Source organism: Psammomys obesus, unplaced genomic scaffold (assembly GCF_907164565.1).
Source record: "Psammomys obesus unplaced genomic scaffold, mPsaObe1.curated_primary_1811, whole genome shotgun sequence".
Classification (NCBI taxonomy): domain Eukaryota; kingdom Metazoa; phylum Chordata; class Mammalia; order Rodentia; family Muridae; genus Psammomys; species Psammomys obesus.
The window spans coordinates 13,702,250-13,725,466 of NW_026592548.1; positions in this window are offsets into that span (position 1 = coordinate 13,702,250).

The following is a 23,217-nucleotide window of genomic DNA, read 5'->3' on the forward strand; positions in this document are numbered from 1 at the left end:
AGTCACTTAGGCTGAAGATATCCTCTGGGGTTCGTCCCCTCGACTGCTGTTTTCACAAAAGCTGGGGAGGGGTTTCCACAAAGCTGTTACAAAACGGTATGTCTCTCTTGCCCCACTCTCTCCTCAGTTGCTTCTGCTGCTCCCAGTTGCAAGGCTCATTTGTCAGCCTTCACTCACACCCAGGCCCCCCTTACCTTGTCTGCTCCCAACAGGCACCGTTCTTCCTTTGCTTTTCCCAGCTCAGTCACAGAAGTTCTTCCCAAATCAAGACCGTTTTGCTAAGCCATCCGCAGCCTTGGCGTCTAATGTCCCAGCATCCTTCAGTGCTCTTCATCTTAATCCCCTGCTGGTCTCCAGCCCAGCCACACACACCTTGCAACACCCCATTTCAGTTCAATAGCAAGGTAGCCCATGCAATTAAACATAAATGTTTAAAATCAAGGACTCAAATTTCGGATGCAATTGTGTGACTGATACTTTCCTGCGTTGCAGAACAGCACAGTTTTGAGGTGAGATTTTAAAGTCTCTCTGATGGATGTTTTTGGTTTTTTGGGTTTTTTTTCCACTATCTGAAAACATTTTTGAAGTATCGAAAGCAACTCAAGATCAGTATACTGAACTCTTCTCAGCGCCTCTCAGACATTGTGTGCAAATGCAAGAAAAGCTGCCCAGCCTGGATGTACCAACATCTGCACTGATCTTGCTTCTGCATCATGGTTCTGCACCATATAACCTATTGTTATCTGATCCCCTGGGGTCTCAGAAAATCTAGCAAAAACAATGTGGAATGGATTCCATGTGTGAAACCTACAGTCTTTATTCCCCTCTTTGCCTCATATTAAGTCAGAATTTATAACACTCCATAGTCGACATGAAAAGCATTTTAAGAGATATGGATGAAATTATCTCCTGAAACTAATTTCTCACATAAAGCTTGAAGAGGGAAAACCTTTCCATAAGCAGCCAGCAGGTGAGAAAACTTCATTTGGTGAATATTTTTATATTTGTCAAATAATGCAAATCTATTCAATTTCATGCAGTCTAAATCAATGATACTTGTGGTACTCCTTGCTAGGGTATAACATCATAAAATGCTGGGCCATCCTCCACCATTTAGAAAATAAAAATAAGTAATTGTTACAAAAATAAGTGAATTAAACTGGGATCTCACAATGCATTCAAAACAAAAGGATGTTTGTCTCTCTGGACGGGAAAAAATGTACAATTATCCCTTTTAATAGCAGCTGTTGTCTGTGGTGCTTCAAGTGAGCGAGGAAGCGTAATTGGCACTGTGCATGTAGTTTCTCTTCTGACTCTCCTACAGTCATTTCGGTCTTCCCCACGTTTTACAGATAAAGAGTACAGATGTTTAGCACACACTCTCAGCCAGCCAGCAAGCGTCAGAGGCGGGATTCAAGACAAGTCAGGACTGTATATCACAGATGCCTATTGAAATAGGATGACTGAAAATCGGTTTGGCTTGTTGATGACCGCTTGCATGCAGGCAGGATTTAGTGACTGCAGGAGAGCTGATGTTTGGATATTGTTTGGGAAGATCCCAGAGGAGAACGTTGGGTCTACAAGGAAAGTAAACTTTTACGGCTGTGTTGGTTCCAAAGACTTGGCAGCCCTAGTTATCCTCACAATTCGCTTGTATTGCTCTGTTACTTAATCAGTATTACACAGCGCCACTTAATCCTTTTTATGGCTTAGCTTGTCTTGTAATGTCGTTGTACTGCTGATAAACCCATTCATAGCAATACCGCACCTTTTGCATTATTTTAGTCTCCGCCATGCTGTGCTTTTAAAGCAAGGATGCTTCGATGCGGAAGTTTCTCCACTGCTACAGCATGTTTTACTGTGCACTGATGATAAACACAGCTACTTGGAAAAGGCTGGGGGAGGGGGAGGTTAAAACCACTTTCAAACAGGTTAGTTATTATATTGTCCTCTAAGATTCTTATTCCAGGGCACTGGTCCCCTTAAATCACAAGTTGAAACCCTCTAGCTTTCATTTTTATCATGCAATATGTCAATTGCATCAACAGTCAAGAGTAGGGTAAAAAAATTAAAATATGAAAGTGCTTCTAAATATTAAAAACTAGCAGTTTCCTTTCCCGACTCCTGAAGACAGTAGTTGTTACAACTTTTTCTTTAAAAACTCTATTTAAGGTCCAGTATCCATTCTGCCAGAACTTTCAATTTCCTTGAAATAAGCACGCCTAAGTGGAAGAATTCTTAACCTAGTATTGTGGCAAGAGCGGCAGCCAGCTTCCTTTGAGAATCAATTAGCAGCCAAATAACTCCGCAGACTCCTGGAATGATACAAGTCTGCTGTATTTCCCCAGGTTACCTGCAGCAAGGTAAATGGCCAAGAAAGCTTTGCTTAGGGAGAGCATGAAAGGATATGCCACACTGGTGGGATGTTGTTCGGGAACAATCTGGGGGAGGGACTTTGGGGGACGCGTGTCTGAAGCCACACGGCAGCTGTTACAAATAATAAAACATCATTCTCATCTGTGGGTTCCTCAGCAGGGTTGTCCCCATACATGCTGCCTGACCTTGCCACTTATTTTATTTTTAGCTTGACCAGTTACCATTAAACCACCAAATGAGTAGACTTGTTTGTTTCCCACTTCTGCGAGATGGTACGGCATCGGCACTGTTCGCTGCCCCTCTCGAAGAGAGATGCCTACAAGGAAAGGGATTAGAGACTGCCACGCAAAGCCTGCCAAAGCGGGCAAGCTATTCCAGTTGGAGTCGAGCAATGCGGCTGGCGCGGGGAGGGAAGGGTGTTAGCACCTACACGGTGCGCAGTGGCAGGGGCAGGGGATGCAGGGAGGGGTTATTTTTAGAAGTCTCTGCTAAGCGCTTTCATCAGCATCTCAATCTCTGTTAAAAAGAACAGCAGATATCTGCATGTTCCTTAGGGGGCACATTGGTGTGTTTCCATATAAAATTTTAGTGTTGGCTGCCTAGAGCGAGGCTTTTCGTAAGAGAATATACAAATTGCTCTTTTTATGGTTCCTTATTTATAGTGAAACAACCATTTTAATAAAATGATTCACTTAGATTATTTTACTGCCCTTCATTATGGGTTTTGTATGCTTTCATTTGTTCTCGCCTTTCCCCTGGGTTGAAATTAAAACGTTTGACTCTGCAATTAATCACACACAGATTTGGCTTTTGAAGTACTTTATTCTTTTACAAACTTGCTAAAATATTATTATATGTATCTAAAGATCAGAATCAATGCAAACCATTTGTTGGCTCACATAGGGCATTCCTAAGCTACGTAAAAGGCGCTGAGAGCATATATCCAGCATTTGTTTGTTGGGAGGAAAAGGAGAGTGAAGTAACTCAGCTCGAGAATTAACTATGTGTCCTTTCCAAATCCTAGGTACAATACTCATGCCTGCCGAGTGCATTTCGGTCACAGTGGCAAGGCATTTGGAGTAAGCAAAGGTTAACGATTGTCTTGTATTTAGAATGTCATATCTAAAGTCCATTGTTTAAAAGGCTTTTCAATAGGATATGAGGCACGCTTGCCTTAAAGCATGAAGGAAAGATATTGAATTTAAGATTGTAACTAAAAATAAATAAATAAATAAATTTAAAAAAATAAAAATAAGAAGATTGTAACTAATAGAAAATTCTCAGGATTATGTATCCAGCTGCCAGTAAATCCAGTTAAAAGTAATAAGACTTAAATTTGGAGATGCAGACGGTTAACTGTTCGGTATTATCTGGATGACTGTTAGCAACCCGAGGGCATTTCGACAGTCAATGGAGCATTTATGTATGAACAGAAATGAAAACTGAGTCCATTAAAAGTAATTATTTCTCATTTTATTTAAAAGTTATGTCCAAGTTAATGCTAAACAACTGATACCATGACAAAATTTATTCATTAAATTATATTTCCAATTTTGGATTTTTAAACAGTGAAAGATTTGAGCGCACAGTCTCTTTGTTTTCAATGAATCTCTTTGCCCAAATTTCTTCTACTTGCTGTGACAACACCTAGCACATCTAATGATTTATAAATAAAATCTAATCTGCAAGTTGGAAAAAGCTATGTAAAAATAAATGCTGCCTTTATTTTATAAATACACATTCTCAGGCATTGTGTTGTGACTTAAATTGTGAAAATAAATCCATGCAGACAGACAGAAGTACAGTCAGATATACAAACACACACACATGCTCGCACATGCGCACACACACACACACACACACACACACACACAAACACACACCCTCCCCTCCTAATTTACTAAGTTAATGTCCCTCCTCAGAAAATAGATGCTGTGACTAAGATGGATTAAATAACTAGTCGAATCTAAAACAGAATAAAAAGATTACATTAAAGTATCCATATTTTAGAGGAAAACAGATATGTTTGGCTAATTTATTATTATTATTATTATTATTATTATTATTCATTGCTTTTAAGGAAATTTGGACTAATGATCAATGTGCATTTTGATTTGTTTGAAAACTTTAAGTGACCTGTTGCCAGCTTTCCACCCCACCCCCCATAAAGTCAGAATGCAGTCTACTGGTGCTCTCTGCTCTAACCAGGAAGGAAGGACTTTAGCTTCAGATGCCAATGCCATAAACATGTTCAATCTGGAAAACATTCTCTAAGCAAGCAACCATGTGTAACATTTACCGAACTTGTTATGAAAGGGGCTGCAGCTGCAACATGAACTGCATGTTCCTTGAGGTCTCCAGATGTTGGAGGGGGGAGGTGGGGCTCTGCTCACAGCTCCTCTGCTATTGCACCTCCGATCCTTGCTGTCGACACCTCATGCAGTGTTACTCCAGGTAAGGACTCAGGGACAGGAACAGGAGAGAAAAGTGCGTCCTCCCTGAAGAAGGTGCTCCATAGAATTCACATCCACGCTGCAAACCCAAACATCCAACCAGAGAATAAGAGGGGTAATCTCTCTAGCCACCCACCTAAACTGTGTTGGTTTAGCAGAAGCTTCCAAATTGTAGGGAAAAAAAATAATCAGCTGGTTATGAAACTAAGCAGTCGTTACACGCTGCACTGCCAAAAAGGATTCCCATTACATTACACTTTAGGACTATCTTATGAAAACTTTTAAGAAATCATGTTTGGTGGTTATAACTAAAAACATCTTGGGATAAATTTAAAACTCTACTGCAGAAATATGAAATGTGCCAGATATCATCATAGACAAAGACAATTTGATGAATTTTTAAGAATTACTGAGTCTACTTTAATGACACTAGATGACATGTGATATTTACAGTATGAAACCTTCTCTTTATAATGTAAAGTGTTTTTAAAATGAAATCTGTACTTAGTTGCCAATCTCTTCTCCTGGCTTCTCACTTTATGACACTAACATAGGATCTCATTCACCAAGCCAATTGAAATTTTAATAAAAGAAAGCAGGAGTTTCTAATAAACTCCTGCAGTGAGCTGATAATACTAAACATCTTTAGCAGCATGGTGTTTTTTTATTATTATTTTAGCTGTATATTAATATGCTAGTATTTGTAAACTCCCCAGTGCCACTAGATTTATTTCAGAAGCCTTTTCCATTGTGAAAAGTTTATGTGACAAAGAAAAATACTTTCTTTGGTGGTTTTCTATCCAACAACTACTTGACAGGAAAAAATATAACTGACAAATGTGTTGTGACTGTGTGTTCAGTCCTGGATGGAGCAGCAACTGATTTCACTTATTTCAGCTCCCATCCTGGGCTAACCAAGAGAGCAAGTAGAACACACGACTTCCAAAGTCAGAGATTCAACATCATGTGCTGAGGTAGGCTTCTCACAGCAACAGTGCCTGCTGACTTTTTCTATCGCTTCAATGCTATCCCAGAACAACACACACAGACACAACAACAACAACAACAACAACAACTTCCCATCTGAATGAATGGCTCACTGCCACTCTCCAATCTTATTGTGGCTGCATAGTTTTTTTCTCCGAATATAGCACATGGTAATCAGTGTTTCCAATGTTGATGGGGGTGCAACCAAAATAAAATCGTGCGGGGTAGATCTGGAGTGTAAGGGGTAACGTGTGGAATTGTTATCACTAGGCAACAGACGTCAACCTACGTAACAAGCAATGAGTCAACACTGAAGCAATGTTTGACAGCACTCAGGTATACTTCTAGTCACTTCTGTATGTGAACCAAATTAACAATTTGATACTTTTTCCAACTGCATGTGCCAGATGCTGTTGTCATAGCTACTGCACACATAAGAACTCTATGTTACAGGGAAGTAAGTGGCCCAACCGTATGATGAGGTTTCCAGGGAGGGTAGCACCAATTATTGAACCGTAGTTTGGGCTGGCACTATGATCCATCTAACCCTTTGATTAGATTTGGTTTTGCTCCAACCCACCCACAAAAACTTCGACCCAAAATTACCATGCCTACAAGATGTGCAGGGATAAAGATGGAGCAGAGATTGAGGGAATGCCCAGCCAAGACTCACCCTATGAGGGAGAACCAACTCCTGACACTGTTAACAGTATTCTGTTATTCTCACAGACAGGCGCCTAGCCTAACTGTCCTCTGAGAGGCTCCAACCAGCGGTGGAAACAGATGCTGATACTCACAGTCAAACATTGGGCTAAGTGCAGGGAATCTTGTGAAAAAGTGTAGAGAAAGATAGAATGACCTGGACATGACAAGAGCTCCACAAGAAGATCAACAGAGCCAACTAACAAGGGCCCAGAGGGGCTTTTGGAGGCTAAAGCACCAACCAAGGACCATGCATAGACTGGACTGAGGCCCACTACACAGATTTAGCCAATGAGCAGCTCAGGGTTCATGTGGGAAGGGGAACGGGGGCTGCCTCTGACATGGACTCTGTTGCCTGCTTTTTGATCACTCCCCCCCCCATCAGAGCTGCCTCTCCAGGCCACAGGAGAAGAGGAAAAGCTCAATCCTGATCAACTTTCTGAGTTGGGGTGGGTGGGTAGGACCAGCATAAGAGGAGAGAGGGGCTATGGTCAGGATGTAAAGTGAATAAATAAATAAATAAATAAATAAATAAATAAATAAAATAGATAAATAAAAAAATAAGTAAGTAAGTAAATAAATAAATAAAAAGACTGAGTCTCATGTTTCCCATTTTGGCTTCTAACTCATTATGTAGTCGAAGAGGACCTTGAATTTCTGAGATCAAACCCCAGTCTTCACATATACAAGGCAAGCACTTCACCAACTGAGCTTCATTCCTAGAAATCTGGCTCATAATCTTCGATAACATGCCCAGTGGGTGTTCTGGACCTGGTTTTCAAGGCAGACCACTAGACTCTATAGGCATGTGTAGCAGGGGTAGCATTTGGTGATAGAAATACCATATATCTTTGTTTAGAAGTAGTGGCTTCTGTTAAATTTAATTACTTCCCCTGTGGCTTTAAATCAAGGGCAGCTTCTGTTAAATTTAATTACTTTCCCCTGCGGTTTACATGACAAGGGTGTCATTGCCGTGGAGTGCTTCTGGCCAAGGGGACGCATGGCTGTGATCTGCTCCACTACACCAACGCCTTCCCTTGCAATTTTACTTCTTTGCTCTAGCCAATAACATGTTTTGTGGACATTTTGTTCACAAAATCTGCTCTTGGTATCACGCAAATTATTTAATTAAGGGCATGGGATTGACAGTTGCAGTCTGAAGGGAAGGCAAACAAAGCAATTTTTGATGAATTTCAACACAAAGCCAGACTGGGTTTATTTGACAATTTCATCTCAAGAATGTCTAGCTTCAAAATCTACACAAAGATGCAGTTCCCTAAATTTTTGACTTTCATTTGATTAAACACCCAGGCTAACCATTTTCATTGCTAATTACAGTCCACGCCAATTCCAATTGCTCTTCTGCCCCCTAATTGTGAGAGCAGGCATTGGACTGTAGCTAACACAGGCTATTGCCTTGCCACTCAGGGCATCTGCGGAAGAGAATTCCTGAAAGTTTGCTTCTCTGGATATGAAGTGGATCTTCATTAACATTCTGAAAACGAAATGCAGCTTCATAAAAAAATAATAATAAAATAAAATAAGGCAGCTTTCAGACCATTTTAGAATTTCAGAGAAATTTTGCATTATCTTTGCCATGATTCTATGCAGATGTCAGGCTGTATTTCAACTGAAATGACAATGAAATCATTTCGATTCCATGCAATGTGCAAAAAACAGTCAATTTTTCACTTGGCAAGCTAAAGTCTAAAGTAATTAAGCACTGCTGTGTGGGAGGCAGCTTCCTGCTCTGAAGTCAGCCTGAGATAATTACCATATTAAAGTCAAAACATCATGTACCGCACTGATAGATGGATGGATGGAGAGATTGGGCATCTATTAAATGATCCATTTTGTTATGCTTCCTGGGAAATGTGCCACTGATGCCAATTAAGAAATATATATTCCAAGTGAGTGTTTCTAAGTGACAAAACTTCTATCTGGTAAATTGAATTTATTATTTACTGATCATGAAGTACTTAAAGTCATAAAAATCTAGCTGGAGAGCAACCTAGGAAGAGAATTACATGCTCTGACTCCATTTACAGGCCCCTCATTACCCAATTGCCATGTAAGCATCAAGCTCCTCATGGAAACATCCCCTGCCAAGATACCGAGTCATTCTGGTCAGGAAAACTCTAGCTGGAATAATAATGTAATGTTGCAGATAAAGTGTAAACATTCAGATATTTCAAAGTCAAAAGCAAGTTGAGTGGAAAATTCGTTCTGTGTGTGTTTAAAGGAAAGGTAAACGAACCCTACTTCAAAGAATAGTCACCATTACATGTCTTTATATCTGTCTATGGCTTTGAGAAAGGAAATGACCACCCAAATATCAGAGTCAGATAGATATGTGATTTATTAACATAATTCAGCTGAATGCAGGATAGAAAAACTACCCTTAAAACATTCCTGGCAGCCTCCCTTATTAAACATTAATCACTTCTTAATATTCTTCTTCAAGTTTACTATCAAGTGTTGTTTATAATTCTATAACGCTACCTGGCAAAAACTCAGCTAATGAAACATCTTTGTGTGATTTAAGTAGGACAGTTTATTTTTGTGTAAATATTGGGGCAAAGGGAAAAAAACCATATTGACTGTCAGACAGGGCATCTTCACATCAGAATCGGTTTCTGAGTGACGAAAGGACACCCCTGTGTCAGCAGGGAAGGTTGTGTTTGATCCTTTCTAACTACTTTCTCTGGGATTTATTTGCTACCATGTCTACTGGTTTATTGACACCATAAAGAAAAAACTGGACCCATACTCCTTTAAAAAATCACAGAAAAGAATTTTTGATAACCAAAACTAGTATATTTTTCTTATTGTCCAAAAAAAAATCTAATAAAAAAAAATCCAAAGCTGGGTGTGCTAGCAAATATCTATAGTCTTAGAACAAGGGAGGTGAAGGCAGGAGAATCAGGAGTTTAAAGCCATCCTGAGTATATAGTTAGTTGCAACCCAGCCCAGGCTACCAGGAACCCTGCCTCAAATTAAATAAAATAACAGTCCAGACATTTATGAGTTAAATGTTTCTTTTGCTCCCAAGGACAGACCTGAAGAATTGGCACCTAGCTCCTAACTTCAGATCTGATTCCACCCCTCCTTGCTGGCCAGCACTTGATCAGCCCCTGAGCCAGGCAGTCAGTTGAGCAAGGCTCATTGATAAATTCCAGACTATGCTAAAAGACAGTTGCATTCTTTTGGGGGATGGAGGAACAAATTATTAAATGAATGCAATTTTGAATTATCTTGTGTGCAAAGAAGAAAAAAAGGATTTTTTTTCTTATAAGGCCTGTGTCTCTGCCATGAGATTTAACAGAGAAGTTTGTTGTTACTGTCGTTGAAACAGTGTCTCATGTAGCCGAGGCTGGCCTTAAACCCCGTTATATAGACTAGGATGACACTGCAGACCTGACCCATCTGTCCTCACCTCCTGAGGGGATTACAGGTGTAAGCCACCAAACACAGCTATGAAAAGTCATCAAAATGGAAAGCAAAAACCAAATATTTCCATTGACTTTCTATATAGAGGTAGATAATAAAGACTGATACACAAAGACACACAAATATACAATAAAACACTCCACACCCTCATAACAAAGGAAGAAAGCTGCCTGCTCTCATTAAAAGAGAGAATGAAACGTGTGTTCAGCTCTTCACAGGGATTAATACTCTCCAGCAAACTTTGGGATTTTTTTTCCTTAATATTTCCATATTTCTCTACAACAGAGTCCTACTGCTTTCAAAGTTGGCAACAATAAATTCCAATTTAGAAGTTTCTTTTAAATTTAATTGTAAAGACTGGACCATTTTGTAAAATGCTCTCAAATGAATGCTGAGTGTAAAACCTCTGGGCAGGCTGTCTTGTGTGGAGAGATCTGACAAGCAAGCAGGCAGTGGCAGAGTAACACCCACGGAAGTTGAAGTCAGCGCTTGCTGCACTTGATGCTAACACAGACCAATCTGAGAAGAGGCAGTAAAGGACACTGCAGATACTGTGGCTTCATTATGCAGATGAAATCAAATGAGAAAGGAGCTGAGAGCCGAGGAGGATCTGGGATTAGGGTTCTGGTCAGGAAACAAGAAGATCCAGGTATCCATTTCTGGGTGCAGTGAGGCCTCACTTCCTGAGCCAGTGCCATTTAGAGCCTTCCCTTTCCCTCAGCCTTCATCTACAAAATGAAATAACATGCCCACGATGGCCGCTCGGCAAAGCAGAAGACCAGCTAACAATCAAAGAGGATGCTGTGCACATCTGGAGCGTGATTCCTTCTGGGAGAGATTCCGTTCTGCATAGTGGATTTTAGCATCATTTTTGACTGCCCAACTACAGGTGCTATTTAGAGAACCCAACCTCAAACATTGCACGATTTTTCTGCCCTTTAAACATTCGTGGTTTTGAGGTTTTTCTCACCATATTAACTGCAAGAGTGAAATTAGATTGTTCAGCTTCAGTTCATAGTCCATTTCATTCTTTAATTTCTGTGCTTAGAGATGATGGATTCTGTTCTCATCCGTAGTGTTTCAGGAAAAGAAGAGGTGGGGAGGTTTTGTTCCCTGGAAACATTTAAACTCCAGGAAAAATATCTCACTTTACCTATCAGCACTGGAACGTTAGAAATGTTAATAGAATAATATTTGTGAATACAGTGTAAGCTCCCCTACAAGACTCTGCAGTACCCATCTTCAGTCCCAGCATATACTTACCTAACTAAAACTCACTTTAAGTTACCTGTCAAAACCTAATTTGATAGATTTTTATTTTGTACAGGGTGATTATTTTTAAGATGTTTCTTCTACCGTACTAAAATATGAAATGGATGAATTCTATCTCAAACTCCTAAATCAAATAAACAAGACTTCAATGTATGTAACCTCTCATTCACACTTCACCCACCACCTCGTTCTTACTCTCTTGCAGTTCACCCATGATAATCTTCCATCTTGCAACAAATGTCATTTTCAGTAACTCAATCATACGTCTTAATCAAAAGCAGTAAGTGTAGCGCCCGACATGAAAGAACACCTACATAAACATAGTCTTTTGTGCCTTCAAGTTTTCCTCACGCTGACACAGTTAACACAAGACAGCTCTTCTCATCACTGGGAACACCCCTTGAATTCATTAAATGCTCAGCACTTCCTCTCCCATCATGGGATGACAGGCAGCAGCAGTGTCATCCAGTTTGAAAGCAGCCTGGCACCACAGAAGTTTAGACCTCAGAATCAAGAGGAGAGAGGAGACGTTTCTTCTGTTAGGAGTCAGTTCCCCCAAGTTGCAAGGATAATTACCTGACCCTTAAATAGTATTTTTGTGTGTAATTTGTGCAATAGCTCCTGGCTACTAATGTGATAAAAGGGAGTCTTTTCTGTCTTTAGATTTCATGACAAGGCAGAGCAACAGAATTTTCTAGTAGGATGTGCCAACAGGAGTTCATCGTTTGGAGGTCCTGCCATTTTCCTCAGTGTTCACACACTGAAGAGAGTTGAGGTAGCAGGACCCTGACTGAAGCCTTATTAAGAAGGTATGACAAAAGAGATGAGAGCAGCATCATGGTGTCTAGTAGAAAGTGAGCTCATTCTTGCACATAACATCTTTCTCCAACCATTTTGTTACACTAATGCTGTTTCTCTTCATTTTCCCAATGATGAAGTGAATCAGAGTTAAGCAAACGAGGTCACAAACTAAAAGATGGGAGTTCCAGGTGGGCTATACAGAAGGCTGGCCACAAATCTTCATAATGAGTGTATGTATCCATCTCTAAAGCGATTCTCAAAGGCATGTCCACATGTGCCCAGAAAAGGTAGAAATGTGGTCATGAGTGTCTTTAAAACATGGCAGTTGGGTGTCTGACTCAGTCATTCAGTTCTCAAGCATGAACTTTGAGGACACTATATGTTGAGGGTATCAAATAATCGGACATGCTTGGGAGATGCCAGATGAAGATTCTCTAAGCATGGGGTTTAGAGAAGTCCAGGCTAAGTTGGTTTTTTGTTTTGTTTTGTTTGTTTGTTTGTTTGTTTGTTTGTTTGTTTTAGGATTCTGGCTTTTGTTGTTGTTGTTGTTGTTGTTACTATTGTTGTTTTGGCATATCCAATTGCCATTCATAAGCTAAAGTTTACATACTTTATTTGTCCCCACTTTAAAGATGAAAAAAATCAAAGTTGGAAAAGACTGTTTCCACAAAGCTTGCAAATGTCACTACAAAGTCCTATTAAAATTTCCCTCTAACTAATATTATATGTGAAATCATATGGGGTGAAATAGATTATCACAATTATAAGCATACAATTAGAGAAGTATAATTATTTTCTAGCCTGTGTTTCCCATACCAACGACCCACTTACATACACTAGACATCAATCCGGAATGTGTGTACCCTGCTTACCATGACTGTGCCACTTACTCTGAACATTCAGTTTGATATAGGGAATGGACATCTAAATATCTACTTCCAGTCTAGCTTACCAACGAATCCCCTGCATGAACTACTGAAAGATAGCAAGTCCTAAGCAAATATTTGTTGAATAAATAAATGAAATCAGTATCTCTTGGGCGATTGTATAAATAGCACTTGATAAGTATGAAGTTCTACATCAATTGGAAGAATGATAATTGCAGTTCTCTCAGCACTGATATATTTCTCCTCACTGAAAGAGGAAGTTCTCATATAATTATTTTTAGGAAGGGGCTACTTCTAGAATCACTGCCCCCTATACATTTGAGACATGAGTCCATTAACAGTTTATCAGGGCTGATTCTCATTGAATTGTGGCTGCCCCTTGGTTAGGTGATTGGCTTCTTGTTGTGACCCATTATAAAAATTTAGGTCAAAGGTCAGATGGCTTTTTGTCTAAAGGTCCATATAGTAAAGAAATTTGTTCCTGTGAGTCATAGGATCTCTGCCCAAACTACTATATTCTAAACTTATAACACTACGTCAGACAGATAATATGTACATGAATGATCTTAACTGTGTAATCAGTAAGACTTTATTTACAGAAGTAGATGGCAGGCTGACTTTGGCCCAAAGTCTGTCTATCTTACCAACCCCTGAGCATTAACCAGTAGATACTAGATCTTTATGGACATCATATTTCTTTAGAGGAGTTGCATAATTATATTACTTGTAGTGTCTTGTACATAATTAACACACAATACCACTTTGCTGAAGTGCAAAAACTTAACTGAGTTGTATACTAGATACTGTGTTTTGTACCCTGGAGAACAGAAAGAAAAATGGTACCCTGAAAAGCATACACATACAATAAAGGGGCCTACCACATCCAAAAGGGCTAATTGTCCGCCGCAACCCATTCATAGCCACTGTTACTCTGTGATAACAGGGACTATTCCAGGATATTCCTTAGAGGTTGGTGGGCACAATTGATAATGCATGATCTATTCAAGTTTCCGTAATAGTGACCATTTTGTCAAAAGGGAGTGTAAAGCAACACTCTTGAAAACAATTTGCTAAGTTAATAATAATTAAAGCTACAGAGCAGGAGCCCCTTTTGCAAGTGGAATAAAACAGAGTAGAGCAGTTAGAGGTAGAGACAGAGGAAAAAAAAAAACCAACACATCATTTAGGACAGAAATCATGCACAAAGCCATAGGACAGAGCAAACGAAAGATACATTTACCAGCTTATAAGGAATAGCTCTGAAAAAAAGAAACAGTTCTGTTAGTAAACACCAACAATAAATATATATATATAAGAAATTGCACAAGGCCTTGCTCACTCTAGGTTATTCACATTATGAAACCTGACAACTAAAAATAGAGCAAGACAAAAAAAGTTCTCAAATGCTGTTCCTATAGAAAGATGATTTGAGAAAATAAATTTGACCATGTGCCTCTGCCAGGGAGAAATTTTATTATGTGACAGGTCATACATTAAAAACCAATTCAAAAGAAAGTTTGTGTTGTTGAACAACAGCTTTAATCAACCAAAGTCCATGAAGTAACACTCTACACACAAGCACAGGACTATCTCATGTATAAGAACCCAAGCCCAAGAATTTCTGGACCTGCCAGTGATGCTAAATGACTTTCATTCTACAGTACATACTGGCTAGTCACATGGCTGCCTCTCACACAGTCTTGAACTGACAGTCCTGGCAATGGCAACATCTATCAAAACGCAGCTGGCTTTAGCAGGCAGGTAAAGTTCCGGAGCCAAATCTTTTTTTTTTTTTTTTTCTTATTTTCTCTTTTATAGAAAGGAAAATTAGTTTTAAGGCATTTGGGGAAAGAGCTTCCTCCTTGGAAAAGCTTCCTGTTTGCCCTGGGGTTAGAGTATCGCCCTTTCTTCATGAAAAGCTATTCTCACTGCTGGGAATATTCAAATATCTTCCAGGTCAGGGAAAACAGAAGGGCCCAGAGAGGGAGACTTTCTCTGCCATTCATCTTGAAAAATAAGTGTGGGGGGTGGGGGAAGGGAGGGAGCATGAGACCTTGGTTCACAAATTCATTTAGGAATTTATTAGTTAAAAGAAAACTTTGGTTCCTAGGGATTACCTTGTAAAATACACATTTCATTCCCAAAGCCCCTCAACATGGGCATACTTCTACGATTACAAATGCTCTGTCTTTGGATAACAGCAGCAATAAAATAGAGAAAGCCTTTATTAATAGAAATTTTAGGAAGGAAGGATGAAAGGAAGAAAGGAGGGAGGAAGAATGGAGGAAGGAAGGAAGAAAGAAAGAAAGAGAGAGAGAGAGAGAGAGAGAGAGAAAGAAAGAAAGAAAGAAAGAAAGAAAGAAAGAAAGAAAGAAAGAAAGAAAGAAAGAAAGAGAAAGAAAGCCAACCGTATCATTTTATATGGTAACACATTATCTCCCAGATTCTCTGCAGCTCCATCAGCTTTAAAATGCAGAAGAACCCATTACCTGGAATGCTTGAACAAGTAGATTGAAAACACTTCTCAGATTGACGTTAATTACAATTAGTAAATGCTTGGTCTCTTTGAAAACATACGAGCCTTTTACTGGAAGACTGTGATGGACTTTGCCTTATGGGAAATACAGAGGCAAGTGCTGCAACCCAGCAAGGGTGGGAACAAGATGCTCTGGGGCTCCTCTCACTCCTTGCTGGGGACTGCAGCGTGCATTCTTGAAGACAGAGTGACATCTAAAGGGATTTTGAAATAGCCGGGGCTTGCTGCATGGCAAAGTCAAGGGCATGTCATATTTTGGAAAACTGATGAGTTTTCAGGTTTCATGTGCCTGATTGTCCCAAGTAACCATGAAAAGAGGATCAAATTCCGATTTTAATGACATGCCTCGGGGTGCCCTCAGGACAACTGCCATTTTTATCTTAGATTCTGCAGGTCCTCGGTGAACAAAAGGGGGGAAAATCAGCTTTGAATAGATTCCTTACGCTCTTGTCAAAAGTGATACAACTCTGAATATCTATATCCCCAAAATATCACCACGCAGGCAGCTTTTATTAACCTGAAGAATTAATAGAGCAGAATATTTAAAATGGGGCTTCAGTTATTGATTCTCCAATTAGTCCTTGTGTTCCCTGGGTGCCTGGTAGAATAATGTTTTTCTTGGTCTCCCACACTTGCTGGCTTACTGCTTTACTTCCTCTCTCTCTCTCTCTCTCAGTGAGTGTGTGTGTGTGTGTGTGTGTGTGTGTGTGTGTGTGTGTGTGTGTTTCTGCTGCTTCTGCTGCTCATAAGCACACATGCTTTGAAAATACATGTGGTGCATAATGGCTGGATCTGGGAGGCAAGGGCAGCATTTACAGATTCTGAAATGCTTTTGAAAAATATCCCCCATTTCCAAATTTAGTCCTTCTCAATCTCATAATCCCCACTCTCCATTCTACTGCATAAAATCATTTTGTTATTTTTTTATTTATTTATTTTGGAGTCGACTACCGACGCGGCAGCTTAGTCAGAGAGGGGCCTGTGCGCTTGTTAACAGCACCCTGATGCTAGTGATGAACTAATTACTTTTACTACTGATGTGCTCCAGGGCATTATTTTCTTTCTGTGTGCTTTCCTGCCGAACTATTGTCATTACTCAATCAGAGGACTGAGGAAAGCAAAATAAATAAATAAATAAAATTAAAAGAAAAAAGAAAAGCAGAATGAATTTGCCTCTGCAGGGCTGGAGCCAGAGTTCCTCACTCGGGCTCTCACGCTCTGCATTTTTTAATTGTGCACTCCTCGGGAAGTGCGAATGCCTTCGGATGCATTTTTACTTATTTATTAAAAATAGTAGAAAATCATGCCAGGCTCCTGGGATATTTCTCGCCCACTTATAACCATGATGCCCCAGTGAACTGCTTGAGCATGAGCACGGATCAGCTGCAGACCGAAGGAGTTAACCCTTTCTTCTTTACAGAAGCTGAGTCCAAGTACTAAAACAGTCTGTGGTATATTCCCTTTCCCATGAAATCGCCTCTGGAAAAGAGAGCTGTGTGCCTTCCTCCATTTGCACAATAACGCTTCTAGTTTTATTGGAGTTGGGGGGGCATGAAAGGGAGGGGAGCAATGAGAAAGGACCACATTAGCCCAGAGAAAGCTATGATAAGAGAACATTTACAGTGGGATATCATTTGCAGCCAAAGCAGAATTTTGCCTGAAGATAGAATTTGCTCACACAACTGATTTTCTGTGATTGTTTTCATATAAAACACCCACCATAGACCCACTCGCACATCTAACCCAAACAACACTTCACTTTCATGTCAAAATAAGTTGGCAAGGAAAATTCAGAACAAAACGGGAAACCCGAGGTACCGAAATGGCAAATAATGACAAGACTTTCAGCTAGTCCTAATAAAGGAGATTAAAGTAACAAGGAACCTAAGACGTGCATTAATAAAACAAGCGGTGAAAAATAATAAACTTTCTATCCTTACAGGAGATGCACATCTTTACATTTCAACTAATCTCTGGCCGATGGTGTCTTTTTATTTTTCAACACTTACCAATATATTGCCATAGTAGAAAGATGATGATTACCTAGCCAGATTGTTCTTGACAGTATGACTATTTGGGTAGTTGTTTTGAAATAAGTAATCCTTCTTATTCGGTCACTTTTCATTCAAGGCTATCTCAATTAGAGCAAGAATCAATCCCCGTGTGTTCAGAGGCTGCCCAGCTTCCCAGGCCTGTCAGTGCCCACGCTTGGCCTCAGAGGATTGCAATTCTGATAAGAAATCCGAAATGTAAGGGCTAAGCATGGGAAATCTTAGAACTGGAGGCGGTAACAATTAGGATGCTGTTTATTCGTTCAGAGACCAGTGTTTAGGAGCAGAAACCAACCAGCTTCCTATTAATAATGCAGTTTGAACTTAGTTGCAAAAAATATCGCTTCAGTATGAGTTGGAGAGCCTCCTCTTGATTCTTTTGTCTTCCAACAGTTATTTCACACTAAGATGCTGAGTGTTAAGCTGTTTTCCTGTCAAAGAGAGACTACGCTGATAGAATAGGTCTTTGTTCGCCTTTCTTTTCCGGAGTTGAGTGATAGCAATGTGAAAGAAACAAGAAGGCAGAGTAAGGAAGCAGAGTGGAGACTTCCTTCGGCTCTCATGCTTTCCTCTCTGCAGCACACAATTTGTAAGTCTGGTTTAGTTCTTGTCCTGATGTAAAAACTGTATTTTTATGTTGCAATATCAGAATTTTAGGAAGCTGTTAGGAAGCCAACATCTGGAAGGTAGGAATAATAATGAATAAAATAGCAATGAAAATGGTATCCAAAGAAATATTTCTGGAAGGGATTGGAGAAGGCTATAATACATACCCACATATTCCAATTGCTTGAGGTTGAATCATAAAAGCAAAATGTGGGCCAGGGCATAGGTCTAACTAAAGAACAAAAACTGTAAACCATCTTAAATTGTAAAATCGAAGCGTTGCTCAAAATCTGCTGACTTTGTGTTTTTAAGCAACCAGTGGACCTATGATTAGAAAACAGAAAGCCTAGCTTCCACAGTGAGCTTTCAGTGTGAGAGAGGAGAGCTACAGGGAAGCACAGCATCATTTAGGCGAGTGTCCGCTCGCTGATCTCTGCACAGCAGCCCTGTTACCCAGCCAGAGCTCTGTGGATTTTGCCTTCATCAACTACGTCATGGACTTGATTAAGACATAAATTTTTATCTTGGTAAAAAGTAAATGAGGCTTGAGCAATGTGAAAATTTGCATAATGTTTTTTAAATAAGATTGTCTCAAGAATTTCCACACAAGGTTTGTGAATTATTCAGCTTCAAGTCTGGTCCTTCCACTTCTAATAGATGTGATTGGTTAGCATTAAAATTAGGATTCTAAAGTATCCCCATGGATCATAAGTAATTTTTAAAATTGTGTGTGATTCAGGAAAAATGGGTATAGAACCCCAAAAAGAAAAGAAAAGCTAAATTATTTTCTACACAGGATTAATTCTGTGATTCTTTTTTTAACATAGTATTTTTATTGATGCTCTGAGAATTTCACATCATGCACCCTAATCACATTCACTTCCCAGCCCCCCATGTCTGACCCATCAACCCCTGCAACATTTTACTTTCTTAGGAACCTCCCTCCTAAGAAAGTAAAAATGAAAATAAGAATAAAGACATAGAAAAAAAGTGCAATATGTGTTATCTAGATAATTACTGGAGCATGCTCAAGCTCTTAGTGCCATGCCCCTTCAGACTCCAATGTAGTAAAAAACAGGTTCATCCACTATTTTCTCATAGATGAGGGTTATTAGTAGTGCTAAAGGCATGGATATAAAATGGTTTTTTGAACTGTGCAACACCTGTCTAACTCCTCAGAAACTGAATGATACACACACTGGCCAAGTTAGCTACACTACTCATTTGCACATACCCATTCCTCCATGAGTGAAAATATAGGATATAATTATGACATTGGTGGAATTTAGCTTGGACTATTTTTAACCGGAATTACTAACAATCCACAATCCACTCCTCACTGTATAAAACCCTACCCCTGCTACATGGAGACTCTCTTTTCCTAGTCCTAATTTTAACTTGAAAAATCACATCTCAGGAAACCCAATATTCTTCTTTTTTTTTTAAGAGGAGGAACAATCAAAAAGATATATAATGTATTCAGTTCCTAGCAGAGTGAATCATTGAGGCAACTCGCAAGATATGAAATGTATCTCTTACAGCTTAGACTTGCTTCTGTCAGAAAAGCAGTATTAAAAATAGCAAGCTGATTGAACAACTGTGGGAGGGGAAAAAGGCATTAGCAAGCACATGAGTGAAGGAAAAAATACTCTAAATACCATCTTCATGAATGCATGAGGAAATGGATTTTATCAGAACAAAAGTGTGAGTTTTTACTTAATGAATAATCTCAAAAAGAAAATAAATTAATTTTCTTTGGAATTAGTGAAGCTGACAATCCTCAGACAATGTTGGCACCTACCCAGAACCTTATTTCAAAACATCTTCCTAAAGTGTGTTATTTCTTTCTGTAACTATAAACTAAGAAAAGTGGGTCTTGTCCACTATACAGAGCAACAAAACAGCAGCCCTGTATTTTATTCCCTGTTTTTCTTACATCAAGCCAGTGCTCTTGTCTTTTCCTCAAGGATCTGACTAACAATCACAGTTGATGCTTTGTAACTGTCTGTTAAATGATAAGACAATTTTATAAGTCAGTAAGTATGTATGAAAGATTGTTCTTAAATCTTAAATTCCACTCCTTACTATAGTTCTCAAGTTTAGATGCTATTAGCCATCAAAAGAATATTTTGGAATTGACAAATTGATAATTTATTCAACAAAAAATAAGTGGTGACTACACACATACAAAGATGAATAGAACAGAATGTTCACCCTAAGGAAGCTTACAATTTACTGCAGTAGAAAACCACAGCTCTGTAAATGTAAACTAATGTGATGAATATTATAAAAGCGACTACTTCACTATATTATAATGGCTTCAAAAATAAAACTATCAAACACAGGAGGAAGTTGGTGAGGGGGATTAGAGGCTGCTTTCTGAACATTTTTATTGGTGAAAAACGAAAGGAAGAGCTTTGGAGCAGATACCTGTAAGAGATACATGCTGGAGTCTCCAGGCTATTCCCAAGCTTGAAGTTTTAGTATGTTTTACCAGACTCTACATGACCCACAGCTACACTTTATAATAGTAAGAATGCAAGGTAAGATGAGCCAAGGAAAAAACCATAGTAAGGCATTGTACTGTGTAGGGATTGGCATGAATACCCTGAGGGAGGCCAAGCTTACCCACCTTTGTGAATGGGACTACATTATCTGAACTGGCATTCTTTGGAGAACAGACTAAATATTATGGTAGAAGAAGAAACATGAACTTGGATATGCTGATGTGTACCTGTAGTTGTGGTGACAGGAGGCAGCAGCACGGTATGGATGGCACTCGCTGTTGCATGAAATGGGCAAAGCTCAGGAATTGACTGAGACCTGAGATGGAGCTTTGACCTTATCTATTGGCAATGGAGAGCTGACAAAAAAAAGTTCAGCAGGACAAGGCCAAAGGTCATCTGGAAGATCTAACACTAGATGATGAGACACTTAGAAGATAAACTGCTCCCATGTGCCCTCATGTACTAAGGGAACACAGTATGGCAGAAAGCACAGACTCGATTCAGATTCTTCTGTACCCTCTCCAGCTCTGTCGTCGACAAGCTATGCGACATTTGACAACTTAACCTCCTGCACTTCCATGTTTTCCCTTCTCAAAGTGAGCAATAACAGTTTGCAACTGTATGGTATCTGAGTGAGAGTTAAAAGATGTGCTTGTATTGCGTGAAAGAGATGGCGCCGTCAACTGCAAGACACATCAGGAAACAGAAAACACTGCCAATAAAATTATGACTCAATGCTTTTTCATCACTTAAAGTTTTCAGCACGGCTGTGATTTAAAGAAAGTTTTATTTCTATATTACTATTTATGTACACATAAAAACGAAATATACATGAAGTAAATTGGTGCTTGTTCTGAAGAAGGCATTAAATTATGACCCTTCCTCCTGTACCAGTTGCTCCATTGAGCAATATGCTCTTTTCTTGCCTTGATGAATATACACTATCATTTGGTTTCAGTGATGAATCATCCTGCAGTCATTTCACAATGTTTTTACACTTCAACATAGGTGCCAAAAAGTGTGCATAACTCAGTAAATGATGACGATGTGAGCGTCCACCACTCAGATGCACACATCTAGGCTATGACAAGGGTGGTATGACCCTGCCTCTGCCTCTGGGGAAGCTGTTAGGACATCCCCCGCTTCAGGTGCATTAAAGTAAAAAACAAATATAAATGCAAGAAATTCAAGGGGCGGGTTTCTAGAAAATGTGATGAAGAGCTCTTTCCGGTCTCTCAGTTGCAACAGCCCTTCCCAGAGCCCTGAGAGGGGATCTGGACATATCCCCACAGTCATACTATATAAAGATTGTTATTAACGTAGAAAAAAAAGGTTTTAAGTCAATGATCTAAGATTCCATCTAAGAATCTAGAAAACAAAAAGTGGGTTAAGCTAAGAGAATTATTTAAGATAGGAAAGCAGCGACCTGGAAAACAAACTACAAAACAATCAAAATGAAAAATCATTTTCTTTGAAAGAGTTCTATGATTAATCAACCACTGGTAAGGCTGACAAAGAAAAATATTAAAAAGTATAAAAATCATTAATATCATTAATAAAAAATTGGGTATCATCTAACAAACATTTTAAAAGAGACTAAAAGGAATACTTTAAGTGATTATATAGCAATAAGTTACACAACTCAATGAAATATTTTGAGGAACACATCGGACCAAAATCGACAGAGAAATAAGGAACACTAGCAGCACCATATTTAATCATTAAAAGTTCAGACTGAAATCAGGGTAAAAACATCTAACCTTGCTGATTTCTCACATTTCATTGGAAGCCGCAGCAAATGAAGATTAAATACTTAAAAGAAAAATATCGACTGTAGCAAACTTATAACTATTCGCTAACAAGATGATAAAATACATAGTAAATCATACGATATCCACCCAGAAAGGATACTTATAACTGCTAAATGATTTAGTCAGGTTACAAAACACAATTCATTATTCAAAAACCAGGTTTTTATTTCTGATTTTTAACTAGTATGATCCTTAGAATGTGAAATTTTTATTTAAAACAAGTTTTAAATTTAAATAGATTTTGATCATATTCTTCCTTTCCCCCAAGTCCTAACAGATCCTCTCCCTGTTCTTGGAAGAGGATGGGTTTGGGGAAGAGGGAAGGTAGAGGGAAGATAGGGAGGAGTGCAAGAAGGAAGAGCTGCCATTGGGAAGTAGTACATGGGAGAAGGATAAATAAAAAATTTAAAGAAAAGTTAAGTTAAAAACAACAACTATAAAACTCCTACAACCCCCCCCAAAAAAAAAACGAAAAAGCAAAATAAAACAACATTCAAAAGAAAACAAAACAAAACCAAAGAACCCAAAAGAATGACAAAACCTCCACCAAACTCTAACCAAATAAAAGCACATAAAAACCTGTGAAGTCCACTATATTTTGATCAACTAGTCCTGAACATGAGGCCTGTCCCAGAGTGGTTGATTTAAATATTTTCTTCTTTTTATTTTAATTTTATTAATTACAGTTTATTCACTTTGTATCCCAGCTATAGCCCCCTCCCTATCACCTCCCAATTCCACCCTCCCTCCTTCCCTCTTCTTCCCTATTAACCCCCCC